The sequence below is a fragment of the Plecotus auritus genome (genome assembly GCF_963455305.1).
Source record: "Plecotus auritus genome assembly, chromosome: 3".
Classification (NCBI taxonomy): domain Eukaryota; kingdom Metazoa; phylum Chordata; class Mammalia; order Chiroptera; family Vespertilionidae; genus Plecotus; species Plecotus auritus.
The window spans coordinates 53186690-53210820 of record NC_137772.1 but is presented as its reverse complement, the minus strand read 5'-3'; positions in this window follow the sequence as shown (position 1 = coordinate 53210820).

Here is a 24131-nt window from a genome sequence, read left to right as displayed (position 1 = left end):
GGACTGACAGGGATTCCAAATCATGCTGCATTCCACCGTCCTACTCCCTAGAAATCTTCCTTGAAATGTATTATTGCCTTAAATAATAGTGGTAGATAGTTACTTGTCAGTTGAACATATAAACATAGGATTAAGAGAACTTATTTTTTTAACTATGTTTTTATTGATTTTAGAGAGATGAAAAGGGAGAACGAGAGAGAGAGAGAGAAAGAGAGAGAGAGAGAGAGAGAGAGAGAGAGAGAGAGAGGTGAAAAAGAAGTATGAACTGACGGCCTCCTGTATGCCCCCTACTGGGGAGTGAGCCCGCAACCCCAGGGATGTGCCCTGACCAGGAATCTAACCCATAGCCTTTTGGTGCATGGGATGAGGAGCCACACAGACCAGGGTGAAATTTGCATTTTAATAATTTTAAACTGTATATAAAACTGTAAACATAGTTTGAAGATTTCCCACATACTCCTCAAAGAAATTTACAAAATGTTAAAATCTGACACATTTGCAACATATTCTATGTATGTGTGTGAGTGTGTAGACACATACACTATAAAGAATAGGAATTCAGTTATTCAGCCTCCCTAAGTCTGAGGCTCACAGATATATATAAATATAACAAACTAATGCATACTTGTTTATATTATATTAGAGGCCCTGTGCATGGATTCGTGCACCGGTGAGATCCCTTGGCCTGGCCTGCACCCTCTCGCAATCCAGGACCCCTCGGGGGATGTTGGATAGCCTGTTTTGGCCTGATCCCCACAGGCCTTATCCAGACAGGAGGAAGCCCGATCCCCACAGGCCCCATCTGATCCTGTGTGTTGAGCATCTGTCTCCTGGTGGTCAGTGCGCATCATAGTGACCAGTTGTTCGATCACTTAGGCTTTTATATATATATATATATATATAGATATGAAAAATATGCACAGACGTGTAATTTTGTGTGTGAATCATTTGAGAATAATCTTAACACATAATGTATTTAATTATAAAATACTTCAGTGAGTATTTCTTAGAACAAAAAATATGCACTTATATAACCACAATGCAATTATAAAATTCAGAAAAGTCCATACTTATTCAATATTATTTATATAATTAACTAATATTACTCAATTTAATCAAATGTTCAATGATGACTTTTAAAGAACTTGCTCTTTTCATCCCCCACCTCAGTTCAAGTGTATAAACCATTGTGCTTAGTTTTCATGTCTATCCAGTCTTTTTTAATTTGGAATGGTTCTTGTGCACGCCTTTATTTTCAATTATATTGACATTCTTGAATAGTATAGAATACAGCCAACTGCTTTTTATTTTGTAGAATATAACTAAACATTTGATTCCTCTCAAATTTGACTCATGTCCTATAATTTTTTGGCAAACTTATTTTGGCAAACTGGCATATTTCTAGTAATCAAGAATATTCAAAATACTACTTTCAGAAATTTTGACTATATAACCTCATTATCCACTAAAATAACTAGAAAGGATTATGAAAATAAATTGTTGCTCTGTGAAAATACATTATCTAAAAGCAAATGAAATCTAGCTTGCAAAACATGGGAAAATCTATAAAAATAATAATTTTATCATGTAGATTAGTATATTAAAAAATTTAACCTATCCAAAAAATTAAATGTATATATTTTATATATTTCTGGGGAACCAAATATGTGGAAGGCATTACACTAGATAATTGCAAAAACACACAGAGCTTCTGAATTCTGAGTCTTATTTCTAGTGGGGAAGCATATATGAGTCAAAGAGGCATAGAAATAGATTTAAAATAGAGTCTGGTGGAGACCATGGAATGGCTTCTCCATTATCCATTTGAACCACATTCTCACAGAGATTGGAAAGCTTAAATGCTATTTCCAAGACTCATTTAAAGCTAGAATCTTGGACAATTTACTTTTACTTATTCGCTGCACTTGCAAGAGACTTGGTTTGAGACTGTCTCATGGGTTAGAGGCACTAGGTGTCAATTCAGCACCTTACAGCAGTTGGAGTAACAAGGATCGCTGTAAGATTCTTGCCATGAGGGTGGAAGTTTTCTCTTCCCTATCAAACAATATGCTTCTGGATCCTAGGATTTTTTTTTTAATTCAAGTTAGAGTCTCTCCCAGCTCTATCAACGGGCTTGAATGCACTAAACACCATGTATTAGGTTACTTTTTTCATCAATCATGTCAAGTAGCTTCTGTCACTGGCATCTAAAATTCAGAAAAATTGTTAGGACATCAGATTCTAGGGCAGGCTGTTTATTTGGTTTGAAGGCTCTTTTTAAAAAAGCCTTTAACACACACACACACACACACACACACACACACACACACACACACACACACGGTGTCCCAAAAATGTATGTACACTTTTTCCTAATAGCTCAATTGATGTTTCTTTTCAGATTTAACCCATTGGAATTAATAATTATCCAAAGTATTTATAAATTTTTGGACACATGTTTTATATACATTTTCTGAACACATTTAATGTATACAGTTTGATGAGTTTGGAGATATACATACATCCATGAAACCATTACCACAATCAAGTTAATAAACATATCCATCACCCCCCAAAGTATCTTCCTGCCACTTTGCTTTTGCATCTGTGGGTATTTTTGTTTTGTTTTGTTTTTATTCTTGTGATAATAAAACTTAACATGATATTTACACTCAATAACTTATAAGTGTACTATACTAAGTTGTTAACTATAAACACTGTATTGCACAGTAGATCCCTAGAATTGAGATATTATACTCTGTGTGAATTTCCCCTTTCTCCCAGCCCTAGCCTAACCACCATGCTACTCTCTGTTTACATGAATTTGACTATGTTAGATACCACATAAAAGTTGAATTATACAGTATTCTTCTTTTTTTAATTTAAAAAATGTTTTAAATATATTTTTATTGATTTCAGAGAAAAAGAGAAAGGGAGAGAGAGAGAGAAAAACATTAATGATGAGAGAGAATCACTGATTGGCTGCCTTCTGCAGGCCCCACACTGGGGATCGAGCCTGCAATCCGGGCATATCCCCTTACTGGGAATCAAACTGTGATTTGATTCATAGGTCAAGACTCAACCATTGAGCAAAACAGGCTGGCTACAGTATTTATATTTGCTGGCTTATTTCATTTAGCATAATGTCCTATGGGTTCATCCATGTTGTTGAGTATGGCAAGATATTTTTCCTTCTTAAGACTTATAATACTCAATTGTATCTCACATTTTCTTTATCCATTCATTCATTGATATTGTGAACAATGCTGCTGATACGGAATTTTTTGACTGGAACCCAGATTCTTTGTCTGCCGGAATCAAAGAATGAATCCACGTACAGAAAGTGGTATAGCAAAGGTGGAGATTTATTGAAGAACAAGTACAGACTCCCACGTGGGGAGGGGGAAGAGTCCCACAGAATGGACTCCCAAGTAGGGAGAGGAAAAGGTCCCACTGAGTTCATTTTCCCTCTGGCTTATAAAGGCTGCAGATCCTGGTGCCTTTATAGCCCCTCTGATTGGTCACTATTCCCTTAGACTGGTCACCATAGAAACTCCTGGGCTCAAAGGTTGAACCTCACCGGAACATGTGAGGTTCTCCCCACCTCTTTCCTTACTGTTTTCCTGTTCCCTTTGGGCTTTCTTCTTCTCCTTCAGGATGAAGGGCTTCCTTCTCTTTATTTGGTAAATATAGACCTTTTGATGTTTCCACTCCCTCAGTCTATGGAAATGTACCTGTTGCAGCTTTCCAGCTCCCCCATTCTATGGAAATATACCTTCTGCTGCTCTGTAGCCCTGTGCTTCCTCCCTGGTCCCCCTAATTTCCAAAATTTCTAATATTTCCTAAACCTGTCCTATTTCACTGCAATTCCTGTTTCACTGCAATAAATATGGGAGCGTACATATCACTTTAAGATATTGATTTAAATTATTTTGGATTTATAGCCAAATGTGGATTGTAGAATCATATGCTCTATTTTTAATTTTTTGAGGAACCTCCACACTCTTTTCTATAGCAGCTGCACCAACAGTGTACAGGTTCTTAATTCTCCACATGTGAGCCAACACTGGTTACATTTTGTCTTTTTGATATTAGCCATTATGACAGGGATGAAGTGATATTGAGAAGGCTAAACCCTATTTTATAAAACTACTGTTTGGAATTCTCTGCTGTTTTTTCTTCTTTTTTTTTTAGACGGCCTCTTATTCTAAAACAATAACATTGCTTTCTAGCCTGCTTTAGCCGGCTTGAATAATGAGGAAGATAAACTTAGCTGTCTGACCTTATAGGCCAGAGACTAGATACGCCCATACTCTCAATGCCATTTCAGGTGCATTTTTTAATTGGATAGAACTGTGTTGTTTTCAAGGCCAGCAGTGAGATAACCACTAAGCGCACATAGGGCTGGCTCTTTAATAAAAAGGGAAGTTCTGCTTGTAGCCTTGCTTAGAATTTGAATTCATTTTCTCTAAGCCCACCGGTGAATAAAGTGTGACTCCAAACTCTCTGAGCATTGTTTGATTATTCCAGTTCTCTGTAACAATAAGTCATCATGGTTTTTATAGTATTTACAGTTCCTTGATCATTAGTATTGTTGTGTACCTTTTCGTATACCTGTTAGCTACTTGTATGTCTTCTTTGGAGAAATATCTATTCCAGTCCTCTGTCCATTTTGTAATCAGGTTATTTATTTTCTTGCCATTGAGTTGTATGAGTTTTTAAATATCACCCTTTGTCTAATATTAACCATTGAGTCCAGGAGTCGAGTTGTTTCCCTGAGCAGGATGCAAGGGTGATTTCTTCCCGGGGTTCTAGTCCAGATGGATTCAAAGAATGAAGCCACAGACAAGAGGTGGTAGATAAAAATGGTGGAAATTTATTGGAAGCAAATACAGACGCCCACATAGGGAGGAGGTACCAAAGGGACAACCCACCAAGCTCTTTTTTTCTAAGGTTTATAAAGGCTGCAGTTCTTTGTGTCTTTATACTGCCTTCCGATTGGTAGAATATCAGCTTCAAAGCTCAAAACCCATGTGGTGCCTCTCACTTCCTCTCCCTTCAGTGGTAGAATTCTCCATCCCCTGTGAAAATCTGTTTTCCTCTTTCTCCCTTTAGTTGGCATTTCTCTATCCTCTGTGAAAGTTTGTTTCATTTTTCTCCCCATACCCTGTAGCTTTTCCCTATCTTCTGTGAATGGATGTTTTCCTCTTCCCTTATCCTGTGGCATCCCCCCCTTTTTTTTCTCTGTGAATGTATGCCTTTTGGCAGCTCCAAGCCCTCACCTATGCTTTCCTCTCCCATGGACCCTCTTCATTCCTAAAACTCTCTAACCCTGCCTATTTTATCCCTATAACCCCTTTCATCAGATACTAGAGGTCCTATGTACGAAATTTGTGCAAGAGTAGCCTTCCTTCCCCCTGGCAGCCAGCACCAGCTTCCCTCTGGCACCCGGGACCTGGCCTTCCCTCGCAGCCCTGGCTTCGTCCGGAAGGTTGTCCGGAAGGACGTCCAGTCTAATTAGCATATTATGCTTTTGTTATTATAGATATCAGTGAATTTCACTGGGTGTGCCTCAAGAATTTTTAAAACATGCTATGCCTGATTATGTAGTCAAGGACACTGACCGCTTTTTCCTTAGATTATCAAATAAAAAAATGACAACAGCCAACACAATAGCTGTTTGGTGTGAATGAATCAAAATTGCACCCTTTTTTTTTGCATCAACCAAAAACATAGATTTTTAGTGTGCTGCAGAATTTTAGTGATTAATTTATGTGTGCCATGAGATGAAAAATGTTGAAAATCGCTGAGATCTACAGCATGCAGATACTGTCCTCTATCCTGTAGGTTGCCTTTTCATTCTGCTGATTGTGTCATTTGTTATGCAGAAGCTTTGTTACCATTAGAGAATGGGATACTGGTACAAAGTGACAATTTAGATTATCCCTCTGGGCACCTACATTCAAATGTCTATTGAAGAGCTAGTTTTGACAGACTAAGTATCTACTATGTTACATGTTTATGGATGTATGGAGGATAGAAAGATTTGAAAGATGGGTTTGGATGTTTCGAGGACACTAGAGAGATTTATAAAAAATTGATGAGCAAGGGGTTTTAACTGCTTGCCTGAATGCATGGTCAGGAAAGCAGGCAATTTCTATGAAGGCTTTAAAAAACTCATATCTTCACAAGTTACTAAAATTTAGACAGAGTCTATTCTGTAATTACTAAATTACAACTTAGGTTATATTTGCTGCCTACCAAATCCACTAATTGAAATTTGAGTCATTGATTAAAAGTGTGGGGTTTTGAAAAGTAAATGATAATATTTTAAATGATTCTGTTGACTCTATCTATATCTAAACTCCAAAAATTCATTAAGCCTTCCAGGTCATTGGATTAGTTTGCTCACCTGTCTGATGAAATTGTTCCTGCCTTGCCTGAAGAGCCAATAATGATATTGTCAGAAGTAGTTTCTCTGCAAGGGAGCAGTATGCCCATCATGTCCACTGCCTCCAGGCCTATAATTAGATCAGATATTTACATGTACCATGAGCCATTTGCAAAGCAGAAGGTTTTTATATAAGTAATCATTAAAAAATGATAATCATAAAAATGTGCTATTATATTTTGGTTAAACCTTGGAGATTACATATGGAGAATATTTCTGAGGGTATTGAAACCAATGAGGAGAGAATATAATTTTACTTCAGTTTGAATTTATCAATATGGATAAACTTTCCAGAAATTGTGGGTTCAATTCAAACATAAGCACACTTCAAACTTGAGTTGGCACTATTTTCTAATAAATTGCTCAATACATTCTGTACTCAAAGAATTATATATATATATATATATATATTTGAATAGCATCAACAAGAAAGCAGGTAATGTCAAGAAGAAAGAAAAAAGAATCCAAAACTATGCAGTTACCATCAGCTTAAAGGCCCACAACCATGACATCTGATGGGGCAGTTAGGAGACATCTTTTCCTAGAACATCAAGAAGCACACTGGTGGTTGTCTCATTATGATATGGCAAGGAGGAAAACCAGATAAAAGTTGTTGTCAATTTTGTATTTTTATTTTGATAGAGTGGTGGTTTCACTGGTAGTTCACCCTTACTAAATAAAAATTAATAAATATGTTTATTAAAGAAAATATACAGTATATGGACCAATGATGAGAATATTGATGAACCAATGGTTATGATTCATTAAGAAATGAAAAAATTGATAAGGAGAGCAACAACATATTTTAAAAATACTGCATGGGTAGTCTGTACAGTCTAAGAATGAATGTGGATGACTTTGTAATTGAAATGGTCTTTCTGAAACCAATGGGTTATGGGATACCAAGGCAACTTAAGCCAAAAAGATTCTACCAGAGCAAGATGAACATGGCTATTTTAATACAGTATGTGTGTGTCTATAGTCAGAATATTTTCACACAGATATTATCATATGTGACTAAATGTTTATGAGAAAATTTAGTCCGAAATTATTGGACAGTATATTTACTAGTAAGCACTGGCTCTTTCTATAACCAAAACCAGACTCTGTTTATGAGGAAGCCGGAACTGAGTCACCATGATCTAAAGTGATGTCCCCTCAATCAATTCCCAGGCCTAAGTTAGAATAGAGACCTAAAGTCAGTTAATCAAAGGGAAAAGGTAATCTTTGAAAAGACCAATAATACCTCAAGAACATTCACTAAGTAATCTTATGTCATTCTTAGAATAGTCTGTTACCATTTATTTGCTAACTATGCCACTGAGGAAAGAGAATTGCCCATAATATTGGAGTGCAAGAGGACAATGACTCTTAGATAATTCTTGTCACTACTGTCCAAACAAATGCAGTACCATATTCAGTACAGGGACTAATAGGAATCAGGTGGAAAATAGATTTGGGTGAAAGACATTCCCAATGGGCTCAGTGAATTAATTTAATGTTTATTTTCTTAAATCCAAAATGCATAGCTTGAATAAGCATACTTAGAATGGTGAGAACAGTTGGCAAAATGTAAGATAGTGTAGTTTTCATTTTATATATATACATTTTTCCCCCTAAGGACATTCTTTTATTTTTTCTTTCCTTCTTTTTTGAGAATACGATTATATGATCATATAGTAACTGCTATAGGAAAGTGGAGAAACACATTAATAAAAAAAAAAGAATTAATCTTTTATATGGGATTTTTTTCTTTTTATTGAATTTATTGGGGCGACATTGGTTAAGATAATTATACAGATTTCAGGTGCACAATTATATAACAGATCATTTGTACACTGTATTGTGTGTTCACTACTCCAATTCAAGTCTCTATCCACCATTTATCCCCTCTGTATCCTCCTCCACCTTCCTTCACCACCCCCTAACCAGCCCCCACTGCAATCACCACACCATTGTAGATGTCCATGAGTTTCTCTCTTTTTTGCTTTTTTCTTTCCTCAATCCCTTCACCCCCTTCACCCAATCCTCCCCACAACAGCTGTCAGCCTGTTCTCTATGAAGTACCCTAGTTTTCTTGAGCTGCAGACATACTCCTATCAATCTCTACTGCTGAAAGGCAACTCTATTTCTCTTTGATTTTTAGATCAGTTAATAGTGACATACTACTTTGATGAAAGAATATCTCTGATATGAACGTAAGTTTTTAAAATTACATTAACAACTGTTATATGAGGATCCTCATTGCATATATTCAAAAATAATATGTGGGTAAGCCTTTGAGTGGAAAATCAAGGTATGTCACTATTTTATAGATGAAGTGGTCGAGATTCACTCCCAAATACAAATGGCCAGAAATTCATGCTAAGCAAAACAAGATTATTTCAGAGATGAGTTTCTAATATGGAAAATATGGAAGTAGGAGAAGAATGAAAATGGCTTCAAGTAATCCCAAACTGCTACAACAAACACTTAAAATAAAATTTCCATTACAGCAAAGAAGTTTCCTATTACATGGCCATTTAGAGATATAATAGTATATTTAGACAAGATAATTAAACTTCTAAATTTCAAAAAAAAAGAAATGGAAAGGAAAGGAAAGAAAAGAAAAGGGAAGGAAAGAAAAGAATAGAAAGAAAAGAAAAGGAGAGAAAAGAAAAGAAAAGGGAAGAAAAGAAAAGAAAAGAAATGGAAATGAAAGAAGATATAAACAATTATAGGGGAAATAAATATTTGTATTTTGTATAAATGCAAAGAATCTTTGTCACTGTAAACCAATCATTTCCCATCCCCCTTTCTTCCTCTGGGAAACCATTCCATCCCCTACTCTCAGGCTTTGCTATTGGTGAGGATTGAGGCTTAATCTTTCATCAGAGTAGTAAGCATTTGAATTAAGATTAGATAAGCAGCAACTCACAATTCCTTGGGCCCACTGAGTGGTTCAGGAAAGAAAGCAATATACTAAATGATTCTATTTATTGATTCTAGTAAATTTCACACAATTTACCATAAAGCTGAAATTTGGCCCTTGTTCTCCATGCTTCTCTTATGCTTTATGACTCCTTTTCTTTTCAACCAACAGTTAATTTTAGAGGCATTTCAGAAATGTACTATTCTGCTCACAAAGAATATTTGCAAGTTATATTAAACGTATTTTCTTTCAGACTGTACCAATGGTGCTATCCCTTAAAGCAATATCTCTGATATGAATGTGAGACCTTTTCCCAACTTAGATGTTAATATTTAGATATTTCAGTTCTCCAAAAGTAATGTTTCTCAGATTCTTAATATATGGATTATGTATAATAATTTTCAAAGTTCTCATGAGTTGTTTGTATTTTTATTTTTTTTCTAATTTAGTGAACAAAAGCTAAAAAGGAATTAGTCAAAACAATGTTTCAGACTATAAATAAATCTTTTTACTTTTGCAGTTTAATAGAAATCTAGCATATTACCTATTTATTTTTAAAAATATTAGCATAGTAATTTTCATAGATTTTTCATATTTTTTATTTTTCTCTATATTTAGAGCTATACTTTAATTCTCAATCCTTATAGTATACATTTCCCTTTTCTTACTTACTGATTACATTATAGGAACATATATGTTTATAGTGCTTTTATAATGTTTTTTAAATTGTTTTACTCTATTTTCTATTCTCTTTTTTTTGTCTCACTACTATTTTCTATTATATTTTACTCTCAAGAGCATACATATATTACATAAAATTTAACCATTTGCAGTAAATGAGAAAATACCCACATAACTTATGCATTTGTTTATTAATTGATAACAGTACAATCTCCTTTACTCTGCTCTTGGGTCCTTGACTGCTAGAAAAATCTACACTAATAAAAGAGAAACATGCAAATTAACCATCACTCTGCTACGCCCACCAGCCAATCAGAGAGAGTATGCAAATTAACCATCAAAGATGGTGGGTAAATTTGCATATGCAGGCAGGGCAGGCAGTGCCATGGCCCGCCCCTGGGGGTCTGGGTCCATCGGGGGCTGGGGGAGGCCAGGCGGGCAGTGCCAGACGCCACCTGCAAGGTACCAGTCCATCAGGGCCCAGGGAGGCAGGTTGGGCAGCGCCAGATGCCATCCGCAGGTTCCGGGTCCATTGCAGGCCTCGGGAGGAGCATTGGCCTGCCTAGCCATGCCCACAGGCCGGGAAAATCGCTGCCCCAGGGGGGGAGCAGCCGGCCTGCCTAGCCACTCCTGTGGGGCCCCAGGAACATGGCTGCCCCAGGGGAGGCAGGGCCGGGCCTGCCTAGCCACTCCAGGGGGGGCCCATGAACATTGCTGCCCAGGGGAGGGGAGGCTGGCCTACCTAGCCAGCCCGCGGGGCCCTGGGGACATCACAGGCATGGGGTTGCTGAGACCCAGACCGGGCCTCTGGCCACAGATTCACAGCTTCACGGAGACAGACTCTATCAGGCCGCCTGGTGGCCATGTGGGTGGGCCACAGGGTGCCCGTTCAAGATGTGACACAGAGAGGGGGTGCGGGAGGAAATCCAGAGAATGGGATGTGGGGGTGCAAGACTCACTTCCTTTGGGCTTTGTCCTTCTTGGTCTTGGTTCTTTTCTTTCGGGCCTGGACCCCAAGCACTGCAGGAGAGAGGGGTGGATGAAGACCGAATGTGGAAGAAGAGGCTTGAGGCCCGACTGCGGGGCTGCCTGAGGGGTGGCTCCAGGGCGAATGCCACAGCTTTGGCAAAGCGGCTGGCCAGGGGGCGGGTGTTCCAAGGGGCGCCAAGCAGCTCCTCACCATCCCTCTGTGAGGACACCCCACACAGGCGCTGCCTTCGCCAGCAGGCTCTGGGCGACATTTGTAAATGCTACTGCAACCTCTAGCATTCTGGGCAAAGAACTGACCCTGTGCCCCTCTGGGTGCCAGGCTTGCTAGGAGTGTGCTGTCACCAATGCCATAGATCAAAGGCAAAAACCTGGAGAGGCGGGGTGCACCAGAGGGGGCTCAGGCTGGGGCAGGGAACCAGCGGGCAGGGATCTGCCTCCCCTGCAGAGAGAGAGGTTCTGCAGTGGCCCCAAGATGCAGGTGGGCCCGGCCAGGGATCAAGGGGCATGGAAGGACACCTGGGAGGAGGGGCAAGGACCCGCAGCCCTGAGGCGGGGGTAGAGGGGCAGTGCCACCTCAGTGGAGGGGTGCCACACTGCAGGGTACCTGACTGACTGACGTGATTCAGACAAGCTCCCAGTGCTAACCAGCCTCGCCCAGGCGGCCTTCGCACTTCAGAGGCGGCGACTCCTGCTCCCGCCTTGGCCCAAAAGCAAGCCCGCACCACCCTGCCCCTCAGCAGAGCATGCCTAGGCAGTGAGTGCGAAGCCTTCCACCTGCTCCAGAGAAGGGGGGGCAGTAAAGAATGGGGGCAGGGGACCGGGGAGAGGAAAGAATGTGGAGCGTCCACAATGAAGAGGTGCTTGAGAAAGAGGCTCGGGAGCCTGATGGGGAGGTTTGTTCTGTTTGCCCGGCGGCTGTCCCTTAGGAAGGGCGGAGAGCATGGCTCTGAGGGCTCCCTGTGCGCTGAGTCAAGTCCACAGCCAACTGGAATTGGCCTCAGTCTCCTGGTCTGTAAATGGATTAAGCGTGTCCCAGTGCCTTCACTGAGCTTTGATGGCCAATTGAGATACTATATAAGGAAAGTGAGGGAAGAAGTGAGAAAGAAAAGGAAAGGCGAACAACACAAAAGAAAGACTGGAAGGAACCTGTAAACCCATTGTCACTTAAATAGGGAATATAGTCAATAGTGTTGTAATGATGGTATGATGCCAGGTGGGTACTGGTAATATTGGGGAACACTTTGCAAAGTATATGATTGTCTGTCTAACCACTATTCTGTAACTGATATAAAACCTGAAACCAATACAAAATAATATTGAATGTAAAGAAATGAAAATTGGAGTGAAATTTTTATACATTTCAAAGTTTAAATAAAGGCTGTAAAGGAAGGATGGGAGAGAATAAAAATAGTGGTTTTCATTTTACCACTTTATTGTCTTTTCAGTACATGAAAAAGACAGTTGTCTTTATATGGTGCTTTTATACTTTTCTAAGTCATTATCTCATTTTACTTTCAGGGCAACTTAAAGACAAGATAATTATTCCCTCCACTATTCAAAGAAAGGAAATCTTGGGTGTCTGGTCCCAATGATTCAATTGTCAAGCCCTTATTGTAAAGCAGGGTTAGTAAAATTTTCTGTGAAGGGTCATATCTATACTAATAAAAGCCTTGGGGGTGATCAGGCCAGCAGAGGAGCAGTTAGGTGTCAATCAGGCTGGCAAGGAAGCAGTTAGGGGGCAATGAGGCAGGCAGGCGAGTGGTTAGGAACCAGCGGTCCCGGATTGTGAGAGGGATGTCCGACTGCAGGTTTAAGGATCAGGCCTAAACCTGCAGTCGGACATCCCTTGAGGGGTCCCAGATTGGAGAGGGTGCAGGCTGGGCTGAGGGACACCCTCCCCAGTGCATGAATTTCGTGCGCCGGGCCTCTAGTTATCTTATAAGATACAAAGTTGGAAGTCAAGTTGGTTGATTCTTTATGTTCTTATATTAATTCCCAATGCTTAACAAAATATCACACATTGGCCCAAGATGGGATTTGTATGTTCTCTGACTACTTGAGCTATGTAACCTCTAAATATATCATAGAATGACAAGCTTCAGTATGAAATCTGCCCTGGAAATAAGAACCCTGTTGTCTCTATAAATGCTCTATGTAGTACCTATCAATCTTGAAACAGAAATGTGTGCTTCTGTCACATGGAAATTTGGAATACACAGAAAATAAAAAGAATAGTTGGAGAAACTTTCTGAGTGACAAAATGTAGAATTAATGAAGATAAATAACTAATAATAATAATTATCATAACTAGAGCCCTGGTGCACGAGATTCATGCACTGGAGGGGGGTCCCTCAGCCCGGCCTGCACCCTTTCACAGTCTGGGACCCCTCGCTCCTTACCACCCGCCTGCAGTGGAGGCAGGAGAGGCTCCTGCCACCACCGCTGCACTAGCCAGCTGTGAGCCTGGCTTCTGGCTGAGCAGCGCTCCCCCTGTGGGAGCGCACTGACCACCAGGGGGCAGCTCCTGTGTTGAGCGTCTGCCCCCTGGTGGTCAGTGTGCATCATAGTGACCGGTTGTTCTGCTGGTCAGTCGATTTTAATATTAGCCTTTTACTAGTATTATCCATATATATAAAAAGCAAGTGACTGGAACGCCATAACAACCTGAACAACTGGTCGCTATGACGCCCACTGCGGCTAGTGAACCGGCCTGATCAGGGGTTGGGCCGGCTGGCCAACCTCCTGCAGCCCTACCCCCCAGCTGGTCCCACCCTCGATCAGCCTCTCCTATCCCTACCCCAATCGAGGCCAACCACCCTATGGCCCTATCCCCGGGTGGCCCTGCCCCTGATCAGCCCCTCCCTCCCACCAATTGGGGGTGGAACTGGCCGGCCAACCTCCCACAGCCCCTTCCCTGGCCCCTGACCCCCAATTGCCCACAGCCCCTCCCCCCAGCCAGCCTGGCCCTGATCAGGTCCAGATCCAAGCAGGCCGGCCAGCCAACCTCCCGCCATCTTCTCCTCCCAACAGACCCAGCCCAGATCCACCCTGATTTGGGCCAGGCTGGCCGGACCCCACCCATGCACGAATTCGTGCACTGGGCCTCTAGTATAGGATAATTGTCAGTTCAGCACTGATTTAACATCTCTTAATTGTTGATATGATATGGGTTAATAATTAATACTTGTGCTTCCTAGCCACCCTGTATGTTGTAGCAGAGAAAACCACTACATATGCCAATCCAGGTAATTAATGCCGGTAAGTAATAAAAATTTCTTCCAGATTTTGACAATAAGTTGATTACCAGATTTAATTTCCAGTGTTGCTGTACAAGTTCATCTGTTTTCATCTCCATAACTACTTTAGTTACCATTTGGGAAAGACTTGGGTCAGGGCCCAAAAGCCAGGTGACATTTCAGAACTAAATTCTCACTGATTAAAACAAAAAATGAAATAAGCAAAGTAAAACAAAACTTTCTAGTTCAATGTAATTTATTTCAATTCAATTCAATTCAGATTAACATAAATTATTCAGTCAATATGTACAGAACTCAGATAGTGGTTAATACTAATTTGTACATTGGATATATACTTATATGCATACATCCTAATTAGGTAAAAAAATATCAAATCATCATGCATATTATCTACTTTGAGGAAATCCTTTCTATTTTTTTTAAACTAGTAAAATCTATTACATTTTATCTCCCACAATGCCTCTTCTCTAAGACCCAGTTTCATAGTCTTGCTGAGTAGGCCATGGGCAACTTAACACAATTGCCTAACAAAAACTGTTTAACCTAGGTATGGGTGTTCAACTCAAAACAGACACAACAGAAATACATGCTCCCAGGAGTTAAGAGTAAGAACACAAAAACTACCATTAATAACATGGATTCTAAGAGACATTGCAGGGATATGACCATTATAGAGGCAGGAAAGAGGTAGATTAATAAGGAGTACAGGTCAAGTGGCCTCAGAGAATAAGAGACAGCAGTGAGAGAATACTAATTTTAGTTCCTGAAGTCCTTGACTAACTACATCATAAAATGAGGCTGAATTATTGCTCTTGGATTCTTTACGACACTTTGATAATGGTCCAATACATTTTCTATTTGCCTTAAGCTCATTTTAGTGAGTTTTGATTCCTGATAAACAAAGAACCACACAGAAAGGCAATGACTTATTTTTACCAATATATTCTCTTTATGTGTTTATATTATTAAGATAATATTCTGATTGCTCTGTATTGCTTATTGACTTCAATGATTAATAATTGTTGTTCTCACTAATCTCTCATAATCCTCCATGTTCATCAAATTAGTACTCAATTATGCAGTGTTGTCTACTTCAAAATTTCATATATATTTTGCTATAAAACATTGTTTAATTTTCTAAATAATAATAGAAATAGAAAGTGTGTCCAAAAATAATTTCTGAAATGAAAAAATAGAGCTTTGATAAAAATGTGACCCATGAAAAAATAATAAAATCATTTTGTTTTCATATATTTCACTTGGATATCTGTAATTTATATTGAGTTTAAATTTTCAATAAATTTAAACTACCATATGTCAAAAAAATCAACAAAATTCTGCTCAATAGTGTTGGAAATGGAAAAAATCTGAGATCAAATGTTCCTGTCTAAGGATTATGAAACAGCTAGGAGAAAGGAGAACAGACATATATGATGAAGAGATGGGAAAATGAAGGGGAATAAAAGTTAAGGGTTGATTGTGGTTGCATTGCCTACACTTTATGAAATTATTACATATTACATTTTATCTTTAAAAATACCAGGAATATTTATTTATTTCAACCTTACGCTATCATTTTACACTTGAATAAACTGAGCTTTAGGAAATATGATTTACTTTATAGAAGTCACAAACCTAGTTATTAATGGAACACAGTGTCTTTATCCTTTTTTTAGGGTTTTTCAACTTTGTAATGTTATTGTATGTAAACTTAACAAAATAAATGAATCGTATATCTGCTTTCCACATTTCCTTGTTTCTAATCTTCCAACCTAATACTGATTTTAGGTCCATGTGACTTATACTTCTCATGTAGGAAAAGAAACAAAGTGTTGGCTTGTGGTTTATCATGCAGTGCATGCAACTTAAAATATCCTATCTAATAAAAGAGTAATATGCAAATTGACCATCACTACAAGACACAAGATGGCCACCCCCATGTGATCAAAGATGGCTGCCCCCATGTGGACACAAGATGGCCACCACAAGATGGCCAGCAGGGGAGGGCAGTTGTGGGCAGTTAGGGAAGACCAGGCCAGCAAGGGAGGGCAGTTGGGGGGACCAGGCTTGCAGGGGAGGGCAGTTAGGGGCAAACAGGCTGGCAGGGGAGAAGTTAGGCATCAATCAGGCTGGCAGGGGAGTAGTTAGGGGGTGATCAGGCTGGCAGGCAGAAGTGGTTAGAGGCAATCAGGCAGAGGCAGGCAAGCAGTTGGGAGCCAGCAGTCCTGGATTGTGAAAGGGATGTCCAACTGCCCGTTTAGGCCCGATTCCACCGGGAAAATAAGAAAGAATGTACTAAACGGTGGTGGGCCATCCCTCAAGGGGTCCAAGATTGAAGAGGGTGCAGGCTGGGCTGAGGGACAGCCCCCCGTGCACAAATTTCGTGCACTGGGCCTCTAGTTCTATCATATTTGTACTAGTTATTGTTTTGTTACTACCATAAAAAGATGGATCTACAGCATTTTAATACTAGTGAAAAGCCAAAAATCATCACAGTAGAAATATAATTATGTATACTTGTTATATGATACCAATAAAATATCTGCTTGGAATTATAAGGCACAGAGAACATACAAACATAAGTGTGAAATTGCTCAGTTCCTATAAATCTATTCATTTTTGCAAGCATCAAATCAATGTGTTTCTTCTTTCAAATCTACTAATTTATGGTAATCTGTACTGCTAGCAGGCTTTCTGAATATCTTTGCATACTAAATGCGTTTGGATAATACCAGAGCAAATTTTTTTTTGGTCATTAAAGTAACATAATTTTCTTTAATAACAAAAATAAGATATTTTTTCTTAGTAAATACAGTTTAAAATATTTCTTAAGACATCATCCTTCAAGAGCAAAATGGCTTCAACATTCAATTGAAAATTACATGGTGAAATTCAAGCCCTGTAATTCTCATAACTCAAGAGGGTTCATAGTATACATGGAAGGAAGTGTATCATTTTCTCATTTCACATGTGCACTATTCTTTTGTTTTAAGTACAGAAAGTAAGTAAATTTCCAAAGATTTAGACTCTCTGTCAAAAAAAGTCAAGGACTGGGCCTTGATATCCCCTGCTTTTTGTAATACATGGGATACCTCACTGTTTAGTTTTGCTCAGATTTTCTTTATTCCCAAGATCTCAGCTTAGTTTCTTCTCAGCCAAGTGCAAAATTCACTGTTTGGCATTCTTCAGTGGGAAACCTGATTGTGACAAATAAGAAAGAATGTACTGGACAGTTTTTTTTACTGGAATTAAAACGTTTCCTTAATATAAAGATTCTGACTGTCTCATCTCTCCATCTACCTCAGCACCAGGGGAAGATCTGCTTTGATTATATGGATGAAAGATGGGTAGATGATTGGTTGATTGGTTGATATGAGAGATAGCTATAAATTCATATACTGCAGATATTATAAAAGGTAAAGGGTTTTCTAAAAGAAATGTGATTTAGAAAATAAATGTGCATTAATCACCCCAAGAAATCCTTCCTAGATCTTCTGAGGTAAATGATGATGCTTTTAGAGCCAAACTACCTCATTTCCACTAGCTCCAATATCAGTTTGCCTAAGTATAGAAGTTCTACCCATGGTTATAATATAGTGTAAAATCACAAAAGGATTTCTACTGGTAGATTATCATATTCAAACAACCAGTTAATTAATAGAGGCTCACAATGTGCTCTATACTATGTCCGATACTATGGGAAACAAAGAAATATATAATTCACTCACTAATATTGAGTAGTAATAATGCAGTTAAGTTCTAAACCATAAAGAATAAGAAATACATTCTGAGTAGTCAGATTTCCAGCTCTGCTCACTTGTATAAATGAAGACTAAAGAATTGTACAGGAGCTATAATTACACAAAGGTTCAACTTCTTTTTCCCCATTAAATCTTTCTACAAATATGGATAATTGGTCACTGAGGAAAAATAAGTTATGATGGTGATGACAGTTTTTAATGATTAAACAGTTATAAGAGGATTATTTTAAATTGAAAGTTAACTTAAAGGCTAAAAGAACATTTTTTTTTCCTCAGGAGAGAGTGGTTTTTGTTTGTTTGTTTGTTTTTTAAATAATCAAGAAAGTTGTATTTTTAGTCCATGGCAACAATCTTGCATTTATTTTTTTCTATTACTGAAAATTTGATTTTTAAATTCTGAAGTATATTAATTTATAGGGACATTCTTCTATATTCTGGGTACTCTTGCTCAATAATATTATTGAATCCTAAGATTGTGACATTTTATATATTGCTTATTGAGAGTAAGAGTCTTAGGTGTGATGTGAAGGTGAAGCTGAGGTAGAGAGAGATATGATGGAGTCAGAATCTACATATCAACAAAAGAAACACAATTATAAAGGCTTTACTAAGAAACTCCCAAATCATTCACATACTTCTTTCAAATAATTAGCATTCCTAGTCTTCTGCACAAATGAAAGAGACAGAAATAACACAATCAATAGAGAAAGAACAGAGAAAGTATTAGGTAACCAATAGGCTCTTATCCTTTTTTCTTCACTTTTTTGTAAGAACCAAGTTAACCTAGGCCAGTGGTAGGCAAACTGTGGCTCGCGAGCCACATGCGGCTCGTGAGCCGCAGTTTGCCGCTCTGTTGACTAATGAGTTTGCTGACCACTGACCTAGGCAATGAAGCGGGACGAGGTATATATCCCAGAAACAGACAATGTGAAAAGGAATTTTTGGACTGGAACCTGGATTCTTTGTCCGCCAGAGTCGAAGGATGAATCCATGGACAGAAGATGGTATAACAAAGGTGGAATTTTATTGAAGAATAAGTACAGACTCCCACGTGGGGAGGGGGAAAGGGTCCCACTGAGTTCCTTTTCCCTATGGCTTATAAAGGCTGCAGATCTTGGTGCTTTGATATCCCCTCTGATTGGTCACTATTTCATTAGACTGGTTACTATAGTAACTCCTGGGTTCAAAGATTGAACCTCACATGGGAGGTTCAATTGTCTTTCTATTCCCTTTGGGCTTTCTTCTTCTCCTTCTGGATGAAGGGCTTCCTTCCCTTTATTTTGTAAATATAGACCTTTTGCTGTTCCCAGCTCCCTCATTCTATGGAAATGTACCTGTTGAGAAAAATAAAAATACTTTCGCTTTTGTGTCTAGCCCAAAGTTCAAACTGTTCAATAAATTGTTATAAAATTATTCAAAATGATCAGTAAATGATTTTCTGTTCTAAACCTACAAATACTTGAAATGATTTGTGTACTTTCTTTGAACCAGGTTTTAAAAATATTATATTTCTTCATTAATCATTTATGAAGGTCTCACATAAACTATCCTATCTAATAAAGAGGGAATATGCTAATTGATCCTCACGCTGTTGCAAAGATGGCTGTGCCCACAACCACAAGATGGTGGCACCCAGTCCCTTCAGCCCTGCTGGGGCGGCAGGCATGCAGCAAGGCCAGGCCCGCGGCGGACCCAGCTGCTCCACGCACCTGCCTCTAGAGTCCCCCAGTCTTGTCAGTCCCCCAACTGCCCAGAGCCAGCCGGAGGTGCAGACAAGATTGAGGGGGTTGGGTGCCGCCATCTTATGGCCGTGGGCGCCGACATCTTTGAGGGCATGGCAGTTAATTAGCATATTCCCTCCTTATTGGCTGTGAGAGCCACCATATTTGTGAGGGTGTGATGTCAATTAGCATATTCCCTCTTTATTAGATAGGATTACCTTCTTATATTTTAAACCCATTAACTACCTACACACACACACACACACACACACACACACACACACACACACACGTTTTTTGCTTACTTCATTTAAAAATTCAGCTGTGGGTTTTTATAGTTACATCACAGAAAGTGGTTTTGTGAAAAAATCCAAAGCAGAATAGTGCATAGATAAATATTGCTTTACAAATAGTGCTCACATTGTAACATATCTACTTTGCAACATATCTTCCAGAGATAAATATACTTAAGAGCTTTTTTTAAATCACCTTTCAACAGTAGAATAAATACCTTTGATTTACATATAATGTAGATAGTCATTTTATACTTACTTTAATATATTGCATTCAACATTTGAAGGTACTGTTCATTTACTAACAAATATTTTACTTGTCTCTCCCCCCCTCCCTTTTTGGTAAATAACCCACAAGAACATTGGATTTAATAGTCTACACCTACATGTTTGATTTATTTTCCTTACTGCCAATATACAAATTTGAAGAATCTTTAAAATACAGTGAACCAAACTATAGACTGAATCAACACCATGGTTTTACCTTTATTAGCCCCTGGATCTATTCTTAAAATATACTTATGATTAGAAGCTTTTATCTTAATCCTTGGGTTTGCAAAATTGATTGTGTTCTTAGTAACTTAACTGGGCTTCTACCAGTCAATAGAGCCATTAGCAGAACTACCTTTACATTCCATCTGTTACCTACCCTCACACTTACCAGTAAGTAAATTCAGTGAATTTAATTCTTCCACACTTTAATACTCCTCTCTAAAAAGTTTTCTGAGAATAAGAAATAGCATGCAAGTTAAAGAGTTTGGTCAGTTTTATAGTGTTATGAAGCTATGTGAGCATGCATTTAAAAATTCTCTCAACAGCAATTCCCTTTTCTTGACTTCCTAAGTTGTGACCTGTTTAACATTATCTCTGGAGACATAATTCAAATTAACTAAAACCTCGCCTCCTAGTGATAAAGATATGCATCTAGTTTGACAATGAAATCAACACAATACCTCATGCCTGTAATTTAACTGGAAACTGTAATAAGATATGATTACTTAGAATTGCATGTGAATAAATTTGGAATATAATGTATTTTTGTGGACTAGTGTGTTTCCTGCCAATATCAAATTTACTAGTAATTACCAAGAATGAATGCAAAAATGATGTAAAATGTTAATCTTCTCTATAACTTCTTTTTCTCTACTGGAATATCAGCAATTATTTTAACTCTTTGTATCAACAGAATGAAGCACAGAACCTGTTAGCTCTATAGGGCAACGTAATCTTTAATGGCCATTTGTAAGCTTCCCATCACAGAAGAACAAAAGACCAGGAAGAAAAAGCTGGTTGGACACCAGGAGTCAGAACACACAAGGAATGGAAACTGTCCTAAAGGCACCTGACCACACACCTGCATTCCATCCGCATCCCAAGCCCAGTGACTCAGCCCCCAAACCCACTGAGGACGAGTTTCCTGCCAGTGACTGCATGTGAGGATGAAACTCCAGCTCCCGGGTGCTGCCATCATCCACCCAATGTCCCCTTGGCTTGGTGCTGTGCAGCCCTTCCTTCTGGATATTCCATCCCCATCCTCTTCCCTTAAATAAATTCAATTAAACTACCATCTGAGACGGCTATTTAGCCTACCTGCGTGCACCACTATGCTAACCATCCACCATGTTCACCTTTCAGAACCTAAACCTAAGCAAAATATAAAAGAGTGAATATCTATGAAGCATTGTACAGGGCAATGACTAAGGGACTCTGGAAGTAACTTTCTAGGTGTATGATTTAAGGAAATTACTTAATTTTTCTTTTTGTCAAATTTATCACCTGTAAAATGACAATAATTATAGAACTTGTACCAAAGAGTTGAGACAAAATTCAGAGAGATGACTGAAGTGAATTAATTATTGAGCAGAGAGGTGGCATTCCTCAAACTATACACCAATTACTCTGCACCTAATACTTAAAAACATTACATGCATTATTTTATATACTCCTTACAAAAATTTCTGCAAGATAAATAAAGTAAATCCTATATAATAAAGAGGTAATATGCAAATTGACCATCACTCCAACACACAAGATGGCTGCCCCCATGTGGACACAAGATGGCTGCCACAAGATGGCTGGCAGGGGTGGGCAGTTGTGGGCGATCAGGCCAGCTGGGGAGGGCAGTTGGGAGGGACCAGGCCTGCAGGGGAGGGTAGTTGGGGGTGATCAGGCGTGCAGGTGAGGGCAGCTGGGGGGACCAGACATGCAGGGGAGGGCAGTTGGGGGGGACCAGGCATGTAGGGGAGGGCAGTTGGGGGGGTCCAGACCAGCAGGGGAGGGCAGTTAGGGGAAACCAGGCTGGCAGGGGAGGGCAGTTGGGGGCAACCAGGCTGGCAAGGGAGGGCAGTTAGGGGTCACTGGGCCAGCAGGGGAGGGCAGTTAGGGGCAATTGGGCTGGCAGGAGAGCAGTTAGGTATCGATTAGGGGGTGATCAGGGAGGCAGGCAGGCAAGCTGTTGGGAGTCAGCAATCCTGGACTGTGAGAGGGATATGCTTGTGAGAGGGATGCCCAGGCCTAAACGGGCAGTCAGACATCCCTCGAGGGGTCCCAGATTGGAGAGGGTGCAGGCTGGGCTGAGGGACACACACACACACACACACACACACACACACACACACACACACGTGCATGAATTTCATGCACCAGGCCTCTAGTTTATATATAATAAGAAATAGGGTCAGAAATAAACCAGAGAAGACTGACCCCCAAAGCCTATACTATAATAAAAATATTCCATCCCTGTATAATGTAACTGACAGATTAAAAGTTTAAATGCATACGGAGTTACAGGATTCCTATGATGAAACAGAATCTATTTGTACCAACACCTCATGCTTATCTAATACTACTGCATGGTAAGTATGGAGCCAGAAGAGACAAATGTGATTAAAATTTACTATAGAAGATGCAAATCCATAAAACATAAACCTGCTAAATACAGTTTTTACCTTCTAGGTTCTGATTGTCAAAGGACATTTAAAGCCAAACTGGTATTAGCATATTGGTTTAATCAGTAGCCATCTAGTAAGAACAGATTTGGGGAATGAAGTTAGGGCTATTACTTTCCACTTCAAAATCAAATACATGCCTAATTGTAGATGGATAAGTAAGATAATGGTGGATCCCCCTAAGTATCTCAAGAAGAATCTTCCAGGAGGGAGGGGTTGTAGGACCAAAGCACTTCCTGCATAAAATTTTTTTTTAATATATTTTATTGATTTTTTTACAGAGAGGAAGGAAGAGTGATAGATAGTCTGAAACATCGATGAGAGAGAAACATCGATCAGCTGCCTCTTGCACACCTCCTACTGGGGATGTGCCCGCAACCAAGTTACATGCCCTTGACCGGAATCGAACCTGGGACCTTTCAGTCCGCAGGCTGATGCTCTTCCACTGAGCCAAACCGGTTTTGGCACTTCCTGCATAAAATTTTAAAGGAAGCAGGAAAAACACACTGTGGGAAATATTACCTAAAGTAGTAAACTGTCATTAATTAGATTGTATGTTTCTCTTACCTAGGGGAAGTGAAAGTGGAGGAGGCCAAAGGAAAACATGGTTACCCTGTTGATACTCTCGATGAGAAAAGTGTAGATGTTTGAAGCCTCTCCTGTAGAAATGTGAAAAGGAAAAATTAACATCCATCTTCTAACTCTTGGATAAGCTTAAAATTATACCTGTGCAGGAAGTGCTACTATATAGGGCTGCAATATTCAACCTCTTTTTAATCTCATGGCACACATAAACTAATTACGAAAATTCTGTGGCACACCAAAAGTATAGTATATGTTTTGCCAATCTGACATAAAAAATTGGTATCATTTTGATTCATTCACACGAAGGCTATTGTTGTTGTCATTTTTTTATTTGACAATCTAGGAGAAAAGAGGTAAGTGCCCCTGACTATGTAATCAGGTATTGCATGTTGAAAAATTCTGTGGCACACTAGTGCGTGGTGGCACACTGGTTGAAAAATCTTGAAAATCACTGATATAGTGCATCATGTGAATGAGCAATCTTGGTAGACTATGATTGATGTAAATTGGTTCTCTAGTACATGCAAGAAATT